The sequence below is a fragment of the Mustela erminea genome, chromosome 12 (assembly GCF_009829155.1).
Source record: "Mustela erminea isolate mMusErm1 chromosome 12, mMusErm1.Pri, whole genome shotgun sequence".
In the NCBI taxonomy this organism is placed as follows: Eukaryota; Metazoa; Chordata; class Mammalia; order Carnivora; family Mustelidae; genus Mustela; species Mustela erminea.
Window position 1 is genome coordinate 20,247,105 of NC_045625.1, and position 15,620 is coordinate 20,262,724.

The 15,620-nt window shown below is 46.5% G+C and overlaps 1 long non-coding RNA gene across 1 annotated transcript; it reads right to left on the reverse strand.

Moving 5' to 3' along the window:
• Nucleotides 1-6,533: 6,533 nt before the first annotated feature.
• On the reverse strand, nucleotides 6,534-13,253 carry LOC116571149. The gene is made up of 3 exons (XR_004277734.1): nucleotides 12,984-13,253; nucleotides 10,169-10,849; nucleotides 6,534-7,267 (listed from the first exon to the last, which is right to left on the reverse strand). It is a non-coding gene; the product is annotated as an uncharacterized LOC116571149 (long non-coding RNA).
• Nucleotides 13,254-15,620: the final 2,367 nt, after the last annotated feature.

Here is a 15,620-nt window from a genome sequence, read left to right on the forward strand (position 1 = left end):
CAAATTGGCTAGATAATTCTTGGTTGTAGGGGACTGTCCTACACATTGCAGAATGTTTGGGTGCATTCTTTGCCTCTATCCTCTAGAAATCCAGTAACAAATGTCCCACTTTTGACTTGGAACAACCAAAAACATCTCTAGACATTGTCAGGTGTCCCTTGAGGGATAAAATTGCCCTCCGTTGAGAACCACTGCTCTGGCAGGAGCTAAACACTTTCTGAGCTTTGGGAGGAGTGATGAATTTCCTCTGTAGAAGTTTAGAGCTGAAGCCTGGCACTTCTCTCTGGCAGCTGGAGTTCATGGACAAACCAAGCCCAGGAAGCTGTCCTATTCTAAATCTACAGAGCTGGGAATATGGATACTGAAAAACCCTATCCCATTATGATGGCTCCCAGTCAGGCCTTATTCCACAAGGCTCACAAAAGGGCCTAGCTGGCAGGCAGGGAATGGGCAGGGAGGAGGTGCGGTCAGCACATTTATTGTAAGCAAAGCTTCTGGCTGAGATAGAGGCATCATTCAGATCCCAGGAGAATGACACGTGGAGAGTTCCAAGCTGGACTTCCCAAGAGGAGTGTGAGGCCCGCCCTGGTGAATCAGTACCACGGACAGCGCCCACGACATGCTGTATTTCAGATAACCCCTTGAAAGAGACAAAAGGAGTCTGTCCCTTCAAGCAGGGGTAGTTTGGATCTGAATAGCCTTCCCTGCTCCATCAGGAATTGCCTGATCTTTAACCATAATGTTCAATACATATGTTACTAAGATAATGTTCACAACTCTACTGTGAGATTGTTTCTATAACCCTATTGTTACAGAAATTGGAAGCAGGTTTAGAGGTTCCCTTGCCCAGTGTCACACAGCTAGAAAATTGCAGCCTTCACAGCTGGGAGTAAGGATACTGGTTTCGGAGTCTGCTCTTTCCTTAATGCTTCTTCCAGGAAAAGGAAAAACGGGGGAAAAGAATATTAAAGTGATGTGCTGAAAACTGTGGAGTTGTACTAACATCCTTTCTAACTTCCTCTGCCTTGGATCCCTCAGAAAAGCAGAGGAATCTGTTGAGTGAGACCTTCCCTTGGCCCCTCTCATGTTGAGTGTAAGCACTTCCTCATGAACGCATGTAAGCCAGCCCTTCATGTCTTTATCTCCATTTTGGATAACAAATGGTTCAATTACCCATTCCAATTCTCTATTAAACCATTAAGGTGAGTATGACATGTAACATGTCTATTTGATTTAATATCTCTTTGTCTACTCATTAGTGGGCACTATTGGCTGTAAAACATGTTCTTTAGTCTGAAGAAACATAACTTAGCTGTCCAAATTGGTACAGTTTTGTCTGTTCCAGTCCCTTTTTAGTACTCTGAGCATTCGCATCTTCTCCTGGGTATGCGAAGCTAAGTCTAGTGTCTACTCTTGTCAGGATCCTTTTGTAGCCTCCAGGGCTACCAGCATCAGTCTGACTTGCCAACGATGAATGGAGCCTTCCTCCTAAGAAATCTGCCCTGTTGGGTGTCTGTAGTGGGTCTCTCTTGATGATAGACAGTACTTTTGACATTTTGTGAATCGTGGGGTGCAAGAAAAATATGTCAGCAATCAATTTATCTCTGCATTGCTGCAACTCCCTCATGATGGCCAACTCAGTTGAGTGCACCAGAATATGGACTTGCCAGTTCCATTCACCTGACAGTCCTGGAAGGGGCTTCTTCTGATGGGTATTGATATATCTTACTTTAATTCACTTCTTAAATTCCTAGTGATTTCCCTAGTTCTTTGCCCCATACTGGCAATCTTTTGGATGTTTAGTTTCCTGCTGCCCATCTGCCTGACCACATGGATAGACTATTAGTCACCATCCTAGAGGTGGTAAAAACCCAAACACAGGGAAAATATGCAATTCAGTCTGCTGAGCTGATGTTTTTACTTTCTTCAGTCAGAGTGGTGGTCCAAACATGATGCTGTTTGTTCAACTTGGAACTGACATCTATGAACCAAGCCATGCTTTTTGATCAGTAGAGACATATTCATAGGGCACTGCCCATGTGGTCATGGGATCCAGCAACTCCTTGGGTGCTTCCTTTAGGGGAAAAGAGTTACCTGCCTGTGAATACGAGAAGTACTTCCTTGCATCCCCCAGTAGTATGTTCCTGCATAAACCTTTTCCATTTTATTATGGGACACTTCTGGGCCCTGCCCTCCCCCATTAAAGTGTTTCTCTAACATCACCCAAGACATTTATGGGTATTGCAAGTTTTGATTATTTTGTGTCCTTCGTAAGTTTCATTTAAGCAAGCAATTGGCTCTCAAATAGCATACATTGTACCACAGTGTCTGGAAATTTTCTGGTTCAAAATCTCAGTAGCTGCTACTGGGTGGTTCTCATGGGCTTTTTGCCAGCAGCTCAGCCTGTGGTCCATACAAGTCTACTATATGGAAAACTTTTGGTACCAGCACTCCATTCTCTAACATGTCAGTATCAAGTAAACTCTTTTTGTCCACCAGGTATCCTTTATTGTTCCAAAGTAACGACCTGTATCATACTTGGGTAATCTCATAGGTTCCCATTTAGCATGCTTAATCAGCATTGGCTGAAGGACAAATTTGCATGCCTTCTGGTTTATAATACTGATTGCTTCCCCAATCAGACGTAATATTCATTCTCATCATATACTTAGGTAAAGGAGACACAATCACTTCCTATAAAAGTCTCTGTTTAAACATTCCAGTTCTCTTTCTTCCAGGTTATGTCAATGAAGAAGCTTTATGCTTAATACAAGATTTTATGGGCAACATTCCATCAAATATTCAACATACCACACTGATACAAAGATGAGATTCAAAGTATTTTTAAGCGGTTTACATTTAATTTTTTTAAATTAAAATGTAATGCATTATTGGTTTCCTACATACAGGTCGGTGATCATCAGTCTTATATAATACCCAGTGCTCATTCCATCCCACACCCTCCTTAATGTCCATCACCCACCTCTCCTCCAGCAACCCTCAGTTTGTTTCCTATGATTAAGAGTCTCTTACAGTTTTTCTCCCTCTCTGGTTTCACCTTATTTCATTTTTTTCCTCTCTTTCCCTATGATCCTCTTCTGTTTCTTAAATTCCATGTATCAGTGAAATCATATGATAATTATCTTTCTGTGATTGATTTATTTTGCTTAAAATACCCTCTAGTTCTTTTTTAAAAGATTTTATTTATTTGACAGACAGAGAGATCACAAGTAGGCACAGAGGCAGGCAGAGAGAGAGAGGGAAGCAGGCTCCCCCCTGAGCAGAGAGCCCGAAGCAGGGCTCGATCCCAGGACCCTGAGATCATGACCTGAGCCGAAGGCAGAGGCTTAACCCACTGAGCCACCCAGGTGCCCAATACCCCCTAGTTCTATCTAAATTGTAGCAAATGGCAAGATTTCATTTGATGGCTGAGTATAATAGGTATGTATTACATACATATATGTATATAATCTATCGATCTGTCTATCTACCTATAACATCTTCTTTATCCAGTCATCTATCGATGGAAATCTGAGCTCTTTCCATAGTTTGGCTATTGTGGACATTGCTATTGTAAACATTTGGGTGTGGGTACCCCTTCAGATCACTACATTTCTATCTTTGGGGTAAATACCCAGTAGTGCGATTGCTGGGTCGTAGGGTAGCTCTATTTTCAACTTTCTGAGGAACCTCCATATTGTTTTCCAGAGTGGCTGCCCCAGCTTGCATTTCCACCAACAGTGTAGGAGGGTTCCCCTTTCTCCGCATCCTTGCCAACATCTGTTGCTTCCTGACTTACTAATTTTAGCCATTCTGACTGTTGTGACATAGTATCTCATTGTAGTTTTGATTTGTAATTTCCCTGATGCCGAGTGATGCTGAGCATTTTTTCATGTGTCTGTTGGCCATTTGGATTCCTTCTTTAGAGAAATGTCTGTTTCTTTAGTGAAATATCTTCTGCCCATTTCTTGATTGGATTATTTTTTCTTTGGGCGTTGAGTTTGATAAGCTCTTTATAGATTTTGAATACTAGCCCTTTATCTGATATGTCATTTGCAAATATCTTCTCCCATTCTGTCAGTTGTCTTTTGGTTTTGTTGACTGTTTCCTTTGCCATGCAACAGCTTTTTATCTTGATGAAGCCCCAATAGTTCATTTTTGCCTGTTTCCCTTGCCTTTGGAGACACATCTCGCCAGAAGTTGCTGCTTCTGAAGTCACAGAGGTTGCTACCTGTGTTCTCCTCGGATTTTGGTGGATTCCTGTCTCACTTTTAGGTCTTTCATCCATTATGAGTCTATTTTTGTGTGTGGTATAAGGGAATGGTCCAGTTTCATTCTTCTGCGTGGCTGTCCAATTTTCCCAACACCAGAGATTCAAAATTTATAACTTTCCCTATAGAATACATGCGTTTTCCTAAACACATATAGTAAAACCCATAGCATATTAATACATTAATTGAAAATACATTAACGCAATATGTGATATACATATATTGATTTTTCTCCACTTTATGTAGAAAACCCAAGCTCCGTTTTTAAAAAATTCCATTTTCACCTAAACTTGCACCTTAATCCCATCAGCCATTGCATCCCCATATGTTCCCAATCTAACCTAAACTCACTGCTAGGAATTCACTAACAGATTTGGAATCATACTGCATTGAACTCCTATGTCAAGAAGTCCCAGGAAAGTTTCTTCTCCACCTCTTGGCCATTTTACATCCACATGTGTATATGGCTTTGGATCTCAAGTCAGAAATTGGGCCAAGGGACCTTGCTTCTTTGTCTGTCCTTATCTTAATTAGTTTGTGGGACCATTGCCGCAGGCTATTTGAGATGGGGCATCTCATTATCGTCTTTGCCTTCTGGCTTTTAAAATTCTTCCAAATTAGGGAGAATAAAGCATATTTCTTTAAGGCCCTTTAATGTTGGGGAACATTATGTAAGGGTTGCCACTGGTCCATTCAACCTTTCAATATGCCGCATTAAGACTTTTGTTTCGACCCCATTAAAGACCCTGTTATTCATCCCAGTAAAAAATCTTATTATTGAGGTTGAAATTCACACAGCATTCAATTAAAATGTACAATTCAGTGGTATTTTGTTTATTCACAATATTGTGAAACTACCAGATCTAATTTTGAAATCTCGTCACCCCATAAAAACACCAGGTGCCCATTAGGTAATCAGTCTTCATCCTTCTATTCCCCCATCCCCTAGTAAACTCTAAGCTACTTTCTACCTCTGAGGGTTTACTGATTCTGAATACATCCTATAAAAGGAATAATACATGAACTTTTGTAGTATGTTTTTGAGATTCATTGAAGTTGTAGCATGTATCAGTACTTCATTTCTTTATGGCTGAATAATATCCTGCTCCAAGTATATAACCATAATTTATCTGTTCATCCATAAATGGAAAAGATGGTTTCCACCTTTGGGCTATTATGAGTAATGCTGCCATGAACTCATATATACAAGTTTCTGTATGGATATGTGTTCTCTTTTCTTTTTGGTATATATGTAGGAATGGATGATATGGTAATTCTACAGTTAAATTTTATTTTATTTATTTATTTGACAGACAGAGATCACAAGTAGGCAGAGAGGCAGACAGAGAGAGAAGAGGAAGCAGGCTCCCTGAGCAGAGAGCTCGACGTGGGGCCCGATCCCAGGACCCTGAGACCATGAACCGAGCCGAAGTCAGAGGCCATAAACCACTGAGCCACCCAGGCGCCCCACTACAGTTAAAATTTTGAGGAAACAGTCAAACTGTTTCCACAGTGGTTGCGCCATTTTATATGCCCACCAGAAATGTTCTCCATTTCTTTCTCTAGATTTTACTCATTTGTCAGAGAGAGAGCACAAGCAGGGGGAGTGGCTGGCAGAGAGAGAAACAGGCAGAGGGAGAAGCAGGCTCCTCACTGAGCAAGGAGCCTGATGCGGGAACTTGATTCCAGGGACTTGATCCCCAGGACCCTGGGATCATGACCTGAGCAGAAAGGCAGACGCTTAACTGACTGAGCCATCAAGGCATTCCCAATATTAACCATTTCTTAAGGACTCTTCAAAGATTTCCATCCTGCTGGGATGATTCCCCTAGCTCTCTCTTTTGTCTTCCCCATTTTCTTCTCAATCACTCTAATTTCCTTAGCCTACTGTCATTTCAACATAACTTTTCCCTTTGGTTGCAGCCCTGATGCTCGTAGTTTTAGCTTGAATCAGTCGAAGTGCATTGGAGTTGGATCTGTAGTTTCTAAATTACCCTGCTAATTTTTATCTCCAGTAACTGAGAGCAGTATGCTGTAATTCCATACCATAGGCGACCCACTGCCCATTCAGAAAGCAAAGGTTCATCAAATCCTGCCCCCTCCTCCTTCCTTTACCCAAAGCAACCTTTTGCCATGTGCCACTGAGCCAGCCAGGGTTGTTGTAGTGAATCCCACTCCACATACCTCCTAAATTTGGGGGTCCCCAAGACCACTTTCATGTTTCCTAATTAGGACACACAGAACTCAGAAAAGGTGCTAGGCTCACAGGTCTGGTTTATTTCAGTGAAAGGATACACATTAAAATTAGCAAAGAGAAGAGGTGTATAGGGCATGGTCCAGGGGAGTTCCAGATACGAGGGTCTAGTTTGGGATTGTGTGAATGGTGTATCCTTCTCCCAGCAACAACAAGATGGCAATATGCATGGAGTATTGCCAACTAGGGAAGCTCACGCAGCCTTGGTGTCCAGGATTTTATGGTAATCAGTTATATAAACATGGCTGATCACCAGGAAGGCTGACTTCTGTCTCCACCTCCTCCAAGAGTCAAGCTGATACCACACAGCCCAAGGCCCCCAACATAAACCACATTATTAGTCTAGACTATTTGGCATGGCCCAAGGCCCCAGGTAAACCTATCAAGCAGGACATTCCAAGGGCTTAGAGGTTATATATTAGGAATTAGAGGCACCAACCAAACCTTCCTTTGGACAAGGTTCATTCTTTACTGTACACAGTGCAGTCATACCTCACCACCAATTCTCTCTACACCACTATCTCCAGTCAATTCCAATTCAACTGAACACTATCCCATGGAGGTCAACTCTGGACAGCCCCTCTTGGCTTGCCTCTTCTCTCCCAAACATGTCAAGCATTGAATGCTGCAGTCTGTCAATGTCAGCCTCACCACAGAAATAAAGCATCTCTTCTAAGCTCAGTTTTCACATCAAGAAGAAGTTGGTGGAGATGGATTTATGATATTTCCATGGTCATATGTTCTGGGAAAAAAATAGAGGTAAAAGACACAAGTGCTCCTCAACCACAATCAAGATGTGGAGGCTGAGAAAAATTAAGGCCATCCCACCTCAGATTTAGCCTTAGCATAAGTACAGCCATCTTAGCTCCAGCAGCCATCTCAGACCCCTGTGCCCAAGGGCTGAACTTTCCCCTACTTTACTTTAGTTCTAAGGACCCCCACCCTGCTTTAGTAACAGGAACCCATAAATACCCCTGCCTTAACTAAGCTCAGGGTCCAAGTCCCTACTCTGCTGTGTCAGGTATACTTGGGCCCAAGCTTAAGCTTGTCAAATAAACCTCGTGTGATTGCATTTGTGTTGGCTCCTTGGTGGTCTCTTGGATGCAAAAACTCAGGTACAACAAAGAGGCATTTCAAGTGTCAGTAATCATGGAAGGTAAAGAAAAAAAAAGACATTCTGAGTAAATGTTAGCAAGGAATTTAGGACTTTTCAGGGGCCAAGAAGATCAAGAAATAGTCAAGTTCAAAGAGCATCACGCTCCTCAAGAATGATCGGGAGACTTTGGGAGACTGTGCCCGGGAAATTGCCATAAGGTAGATGACATCTGAGTGACTATGACTAGGGCCTTCAGCAAGCAAGTGATGCCCCACACCAGTAAGGATGCAGCTTGCTCAGGCTAGGAAAACCAAGCTTTTAAAGAGTAGCCACTTGATTACATTAACCTCCCATTGGTACAGAGTGCCAGCTCTGGCCCTGGGGCTCAGATGGCCCGGCTCTTGGTATCTCTGAGTCTTATCCCCAGAGCAAGGCCCATCGGGACCTGCAGTCTTCTGGAGGTTGGGGGCCAAGTGGGGAGCTGGAGAAAGCGGCCAGCATCAGTGGGAGCACGCCAAGCTTCAGGCTGCAAGAAGGAGCCAGAAAAAGAACGTAGTCCCAAGAGCTGAGGGAGAGGAAGCTACGTGGTCTCAGTGATGGAGAGCATGTCGGAAGGCAGAAAGGACTGTGGGACACCTGGATCAGAAGAAAGAGCCACCCTGCCCAGGCCACTGAGGTCGTTGGGAGTGAGATACTCCCAGTCCTGCCATAGAGCACACAGGTTCCTTCCAAATGAACATGAGTAAAAAGAGAACGAGCTGTTATGCGTGGCTTTAATCCCAGTAAAAAAAAAAAAAAAAGCAAGGGACAAGAAGGCTTACAGCAAAAACCCACAGCAGTCCCAGCTCCTGCGCAAAGTACAGGCCCAGACACAGGTGAAGCGGACTCTGGGGACCGCTGGGGCCTCCTCGGTGGTGTTGGCCTGGGGAATGACCCTGGGGAAGAAAGCTGAATTTCCAATGTGCAAGGAAAAAGGCAGAACAAGGAGGAATTCTGGGTTCAGGAAGAGCTTTTAGCCTGGAACCTCTGTTCTCTGCTAGGCTCTCTCCTACCCAGACCAGAAGAGAGAGAGACAAGTGCCCCACCATGAAGCCATCAAGCAGCCTCTGAGAGCCAGGGCGTCCTCATCGAGCAGAGAAAATGAGAGAGGTCACCCCAAAACTCAGATTCAAAGCTCAATCTGTCGCATCTAGTCTATTCCACAACCCTCGGGGGCTTCTGCCCTGAGCCACGGTGCTCAAGTCTGGACCAAGGAAATCAGGTTCCTCAGGCCCCTTTCCCAGGGGAGCCAGGCTTGGCTCTGGGTGATGGTTTTTTCCATCAAGTTAGGCGGAAATTCATCCTCGGTTTCCCATGCATAGGGAAATCTGCAGAAGCAGAGTTTGCATGCACACTGTCAAAATCTAACAGCCCCAACACCGGCATCCTTCAAAGAGGACGGTCTCTTTCCCATGAGCAAAAGGTTCTTAATGTATATATTTCTTCTCTAACAGCCGGGTGCGGTCTTCTGTCTGTGCTCGCTCTGTTCGGGACGTAGTTTAGGGTAACCCAGACTGTGGGCTCAGAGCACAAAAGACGGGAACTTTGGCTCTTCCTGACGGACTGCTTTGGCTTCCCAAAGGTGACAGGGGTGCAGGGAGAAAGGAACAGTGGGGGTGCACATCTGTGCACGTGTAGGGTGCACTGCACCTGCTCTGAGGCACTGTTAGTTTAAAATTTCATTTTTTTCCCCTAACAACAAATGCAAATACTGTATAGCCTTCAGAAACTTCTCTCTGTGAGGCCTTAAAACTCCATCCAAAGACAAAGATAAACCAGACTTTGCCCTGCTCCCACACCTCCCATCATTTGGTACAGCTGGGAAGGGGTGTGCGTAGCCAGATTACCAAGGGCAGACACAACCCGACATCCGCTTTCAGCTTTCAGGAGGGGTAAGGAGCAAGTATGTCTCCATTTCACACCATCTGGGGAGTTGGGGGTGACTGGGCCTGCTTTCTTCGTGGTAGGAGACAACAGAATCCCCGGATGGGGAGCAGCAGGCAGCTGCCCCCGCCAGCCCTGGCCATCCTGCTGGAGGCTTGCCACCTGCAGTCGGGACATAAGGGACCAGAAACCCCAGCTCTGTGGTATGAGGTGGGGAGCAGACAGGGAGGTGGCTGTGGGAGCTCCTCCCCACCTGGCCAACGGCCAGGCATCTCTTACTCAGTGGCCCCTTTAAGGTTTCCGAATGCTCTGATGCCCTGTCCTCTCCCAGCCCTAGAGAGGGCTTTGATACCCAGTGTGAGGGCTTCGGGGTGTGACTCTGTGGGGAGTGACCTGGGCCAGCTGGCATGAACTCCCCAGGCCTGGGGTGGGGTTGGGACAATAAGGCAAGACCATTTACTCCTCTTCCTCTCCCTGACAAGAGGGAAAGCCTGGGGAGAGCAGGAAAGGGTCTTCTTAGCAAAACTGAGAGTGAGGAGCGTGTGACATTCACGGCTTTACAAGGAATTTCAGCACACCCACAAGGAGTGCAGGTTACTTCCCAGCACTGCAGTGGGGACTTACTCCATAGCTGGGAACGCAGGCTAAGCTTCCTCTCTTTCTGGTTCTGCGAGCTCCCCCTTCTGACCCCGCAGAAGGAACAATGTCACTGCCACAGGGAGGAGGTGCTGCATGCAAACTGAGTGGGGTGGGTGTGGGGAGGGAGGCCTGGTGGATTCCAGGCTGACCCACTCAGGTCCTAGAATCAAGCTGTGTAGGTATCTGCCGGATCTGTGGTTTCACTCTGACCTTGACAATGAGCAATGAGGTCTCCTGCTGAGTGCATACCCTGAGGAAAGGGGGCCATGGCCTAAGCAGACTCTTCACCTTGGCTGGCCTGAGGGCATGACGGCTGGTCAGAAGCACCAGTCAGGGCTCACCCCTGGGCATGTTCCCTTTGCAGCCACACAGAGTGCCTTGGGGAAGGGAGTCAAAGTGAGGAAACGCTCTGGGGTGGCAAAGTCACCTGCTGGTGAATGACAAGGATGTTTCTGCGTACAGGGCTCCATCTCGCAACGTGTACGTGGTCCTCTGTTTGAGCATGAAGACCACACCCATGGGGGTGTTTTGGGCTGGGCTAGCCCTCTCCAGTGAGTGTCCTTGTCTTCCTTACATGGTCTCGATGACATCGTGCAGAATCCTGTCCCTGGTGCAAACGGATGTCCTCCAGGGTGGGAGAGTCCTCCGTGATCCTCCTGTGCCCATCTGTGTGGGGTTCACAAAGAGGTTATGGGTATTAGTTATGCCTTTGGTTTAACTTTGAACTTGACAATGGGGACTCCCCACTGAGCTCAACACCTTGAGGAAGGGAAGCATCTTTCCACGGACGCTCTCCAGATGGGCTAGCTTGATGGCATTATCACAGGTCAGAAGGATCTGCCAGCCATCCATGGGGAAAATGTCCCACTTACAGCCTCACAGAGCACCTTGGGAAAAATGAGGACGGTGAGGAAAAATTTGGGGTAGCATGAGTGGTAAGAGAGGAAGGAGGAGGGGGATAGAATGATCAGTCCCTCGAGAGGATGGGCATGCCCAAGAATCGCCATCCCGCACATACACGCACACGAGCACATACTCCTCCATGGTCTATCTCCTGGAGAAGGACGCTGTGATGCCATCTCTGAAGGGTTTGCATGTGGGATTTGTCTTTAAGCCCAAGAAAAACCTGTGCCTATGTGTCCAGTTTGGGCATTGCCTTCTCTGGGGAAGGGGCATTCGGTGTCTGCCCGCCTTCTAACCCCACTTGGTGACAACGGGCAGGAGGTCATCGGTGTGCAGAGGTGCTCTCGGTGGGGCTGAGCGGCCCCACTGTGATGTTTGTACGTTCCCTCGGACTCAGACTCGGGTGCATTAGCCATAGCTGTGTCCTGCTTCTTGCCTAACAAGGAGAGGGGCTCCGGGGGCTCGTAGTGGATCCCTACTCAGCCTCATGATGCGTAAATGCTTTTCAGCCTTCCTCCTATGGACACCTCATTCCTTAGATTTTCCTTCTACAATTTTGGTTAGCTTCTCGTTCCTCCCTGAGGACAGGAGGGTGAAGCTCTGAGTTAGGTGAATAAAGACAGAGGGGAACAAGAGGTCAAATAGTGACGATCCTCCGGAGACGGGCCTTTGGGCGGGGTGTGGGGGGAGGGTAAAAGCATTTGTCCTCTCCTGCGGCTGTTACCGCTGGCTTCTGCAGAGACTTTGGTTGTGAGCCCCCTGACTTACATGCCACTGTGGAACCAGGGGGAGGATCAAATAGGACAAATTCAAATGCCACCGGGCTCACTGTTCAGACTGACATTCAGGCTTTTTTCTTTGGCATGTCTGATCATTTTTAGTTGAAAGCCAGGCATGCTGAATTGGGTGAATGTGAACTGCTGAATGTGAACTGAGGTTAAGTAGGCCTTCTCTGAGGGCTTAACATTAATTTGTCTAGGAATTGAGCTGTTTTTAATGTTTGCATCCCTCTAGCTTCCAGAAACTTCCAGTGCCTCCAGTGTCCTTGTTGTGGCCCTCTGCTTAGGACTTTGGGCCTCCATAGATACTCCTCCTCCCTTTGTGTCCTGTGGCTCTTTCAGTTGTTCCCTCCTACACAGGCTGACTCGGGCCATGGTGTCACCTTGTGGGGAGGGGAGCATTCTGTAATTTTCTGATGACATCTCAAGTCTGGGCCTGTTTCTAGAGGCAGGGACCGTCCCATGTTTTTGTCCAGTGCTGTAGCTTTCTGCCCCCACCTCATTTGTGTAATAACATTTAACATAAATGTAGAACGCTTCTAAGAAATCACGTTCCATCTGAAATAGAGAAAATAGAAGCAAAATACGTTCCTTATTTTTAATCGCACAACAAACGTCCTCGTTGAAGATGTGGGTGAGATGGTAGGGTATGTTCACACTACGGATACTTTCACAGCAATAGAAGAAAGGCTTACCGACTTTCTTGAAATGAAAGAGAAACTTGGATATGGTCCAACTAGTAACCAGCTATGTGATAAGAGACAAGGATGGCAGGTGGACACAAGGCTCGTAAAATCCATATTGACCCCTTCCCAAAAGTGATTACACCGCATGGCTTTTCCTGGCACTGGAGGTGTCCTCAACTCTTTCAAATGAAAGGTCCCAATATTTTTATATTATACCTGGATCGGAGATAAGCTTCCCTTTCTCTGAATCTGGGTCGGGATCTCTCCCCAGAAATAATCCGGAATAGGAGCATTAAAACACCAGGTGATTCTTTCGAGCCCCCAAACACCTCTCAGTAAATGGGTACATGTGTGAAATAAGTAAAATGTCTCGCTAAAGCGTTACCTGAGCAACTCAGGAATACAACGACGGGGGAAGTCCACGAAACTTACGGCCTTGGGCTCAGCATTTCAGAGAAGAGTCTGGGGAGACGTCAGTCCAACGGGGCTCCCCCATGGCAGAAAGGGGAACCAGGAAAAGACAGCTCTTAACTCATTGTTTGCTCAGCCCCGGCGGGTCTCGCAACCTGAGCGGCGGCCCCACGCGCAACGGGACCTGCGGCAAACCAAGCCTGGCTTCCCGCCGGGAAGGTGTCGGGAAAGTGTCGCCGCATCGCCCGGACCCAGGACACCCACGGAGGTGCCGGTTGGTCCTGGCGCGAGTCGGACGCCCTCTGCTGGCCGTTGGTGAGCAGCGAAAGACGCTCTGCGCTCGCGGCTGAGCGGTGGCCGCGCGCCCCCTCGCGGCCGTCTCGCCGAATCCCGGAAACTCTCGAGCTCTGGGTCTCTGCCGATGGCCCATGGGGTGCTCTGCTCCAGATTTGCTGTTCTCCTTCCTGGGACATGCCTTGGAGCCATGGCTTGGAAAGCAAGAAAACCTTCATGCCTTTGAGATATCTGGAAAGGATCTCTTCTAAGCCATGCCGCAATGTCAGGACCGACTTCAAGTTTCATGAGAAAGAGAGGATCCCAAAGTCCGGAGACAGAGGCACCTGTTTCTGTCATTGGAACGATTTTCAACCTGCTGGACAAACTACAGTGCTACTTGCATAAAACCCTTCTGGAGAGTTTTCCCTCCAGTTTTGGTCCCCATCAGGAACAACGGGAGCAGAAGGTGAAAGTAGGGGTGCCTGGGTGGCTCAGTCTGCTTTCAGCTCAGGTCCTGATCTCAGGGTCCTGGGATGGAGCCCTGCATTCAGCTCCCTGGTTAGTGGGGTGTCTGCTTCTCCTCTCCCTCTGCACCATCCCCACTCCCCGCTCCTCCTCTCTATCCCTCAAATAAATAAAATCTAAAAAAGAGGAAGACGAAGGAGGTAGAAATTCTTCAGGTTTGTACCTTTTTGGAATAGCCCACAGGAACTTCCAAGAACTCAGTAGCTAACTGAAGCCGAAGTAGTACAGACGGTGTGTTTTTGGAGCTTGTCAGAGGGGAAAGTGAAGTGTGCGTTCCTCTCCTTTAACAAATCCAGAAGAAAAATTAGGAATTAAAGAGGAAAGTAGAACTTGGAACACTCTTTATTATTATTTGCTGAGCACGAGAAGTCCATCTGCTCTTGTATTTCTGCATCAGCTCTAAAATACCAGAAGCCCAAATCCTGCTTGTACACCTTCAGTTTCCACAAGAAAGTTTGGAGAGAAAAACATGTTTTCTATGTCTTAAACAACTTGATGATTTTTGCATTTACCATTTGCTTTTGCAAATTTTCAGGGGGTATCTGCTGTTTCCACTATTTGAAATCGCTTTTTTGTGGAGAACTTTCCTCCGGTGTGCTCTTTTGTTATAGGCTTCTGTTAGTTAAAGTGAAGTTAGCTGCTGTAACAGACAAACACAAAATTATTTGTTTGAACATCATACAATCTTCCCTTTTCTTCCTTCAACACTTAAGTAATGGGCTTGATTATGTTTACTTTCTATTCCTGTGACTTACTCATTCCGGAACTGACCTGACTTTCCCACTCCCCTGCATCCATTTTGCCCATCAGCCCCTCTGAAAACCATCAGTTTGTTCCCTGTATTTATAGGTCTGAGTCTGCTTTTTGTTTGTTTGCTTATTCATTTGTTTTTGTTTTTTAAAAATATATTCCAGGGCACCTGGATGGCTCAGTTGGTTAAGCAACTGCCTTCAGCTCAGGTCATGATCCTGGAGTCCTGAGATCGAGTCCCGCATCCGGCTTCCAGCTCCATGGGGAGTCTGCTTCCCCCTCTGACCTTCTCCCCTCTCATGCTATCTCTCTCTCTCTCTCTCTCTCTCTCTCTCACACACACACACAAATAAATAAATAAATAAATAAAATCTTTTAAAAAATATTCCACATATGAGTGAAATCATGTGGCATTTGTCAAAATAAAAACAAGACAGGTGTTTCTTTCAGCTTCTTTCTCCAAAAAGGGCAAAGGACAAAAAGGACCTAATCAAACCAAGACGTAACAGGCTGGGTGCAGAGCCCCAGAGCACCAGCCATCACAGCTGTCCCTGGGGACAATGGGTCAAGGACGTCAGGGCCTAGGCCACCCTCACTTTGCCTGCTGGGTTTGGGAATGTTTTCATCACCAGCCCGAAACCATTCCCCCACCCTCATCCACCCAGAGGTGGAACCTCTAGAAACAATGTTTGCATACATGTAACAAACCCTGTTTCCCTCATGTTGGCAGTCCTCTGAAGAAGCATCCCTGTTTATCACTAGCGAGGATTTCTAGCAATATTTCTTTCCTCTAATAGTCGAGTACTGTGTATTGTCTGTGCTGGTTTGGGAGTGTTCAGGGTGTCCCAGGACTGGAGGCTCAGGGCAGGGAAATGTCCCTTCCAGCTCTTCCTGAGGGCTCATGTCGGCTGCTCACGTGAACGGGGTTGAGTGGCCCATAGGAGCCTTCCACCCCCCCCCCCCCAATTCTGAGGCTTCTCATTGCTCCTGCTTAGAGGTGTCAGGACTTAAATTTTTCATTTTGCTCTGAATACATTTCTATAGGAACAAAGGAAAATACTACCTAATTTTCAGAAACCTTTCTTTGTGGGAGTAGAAAACTCCACC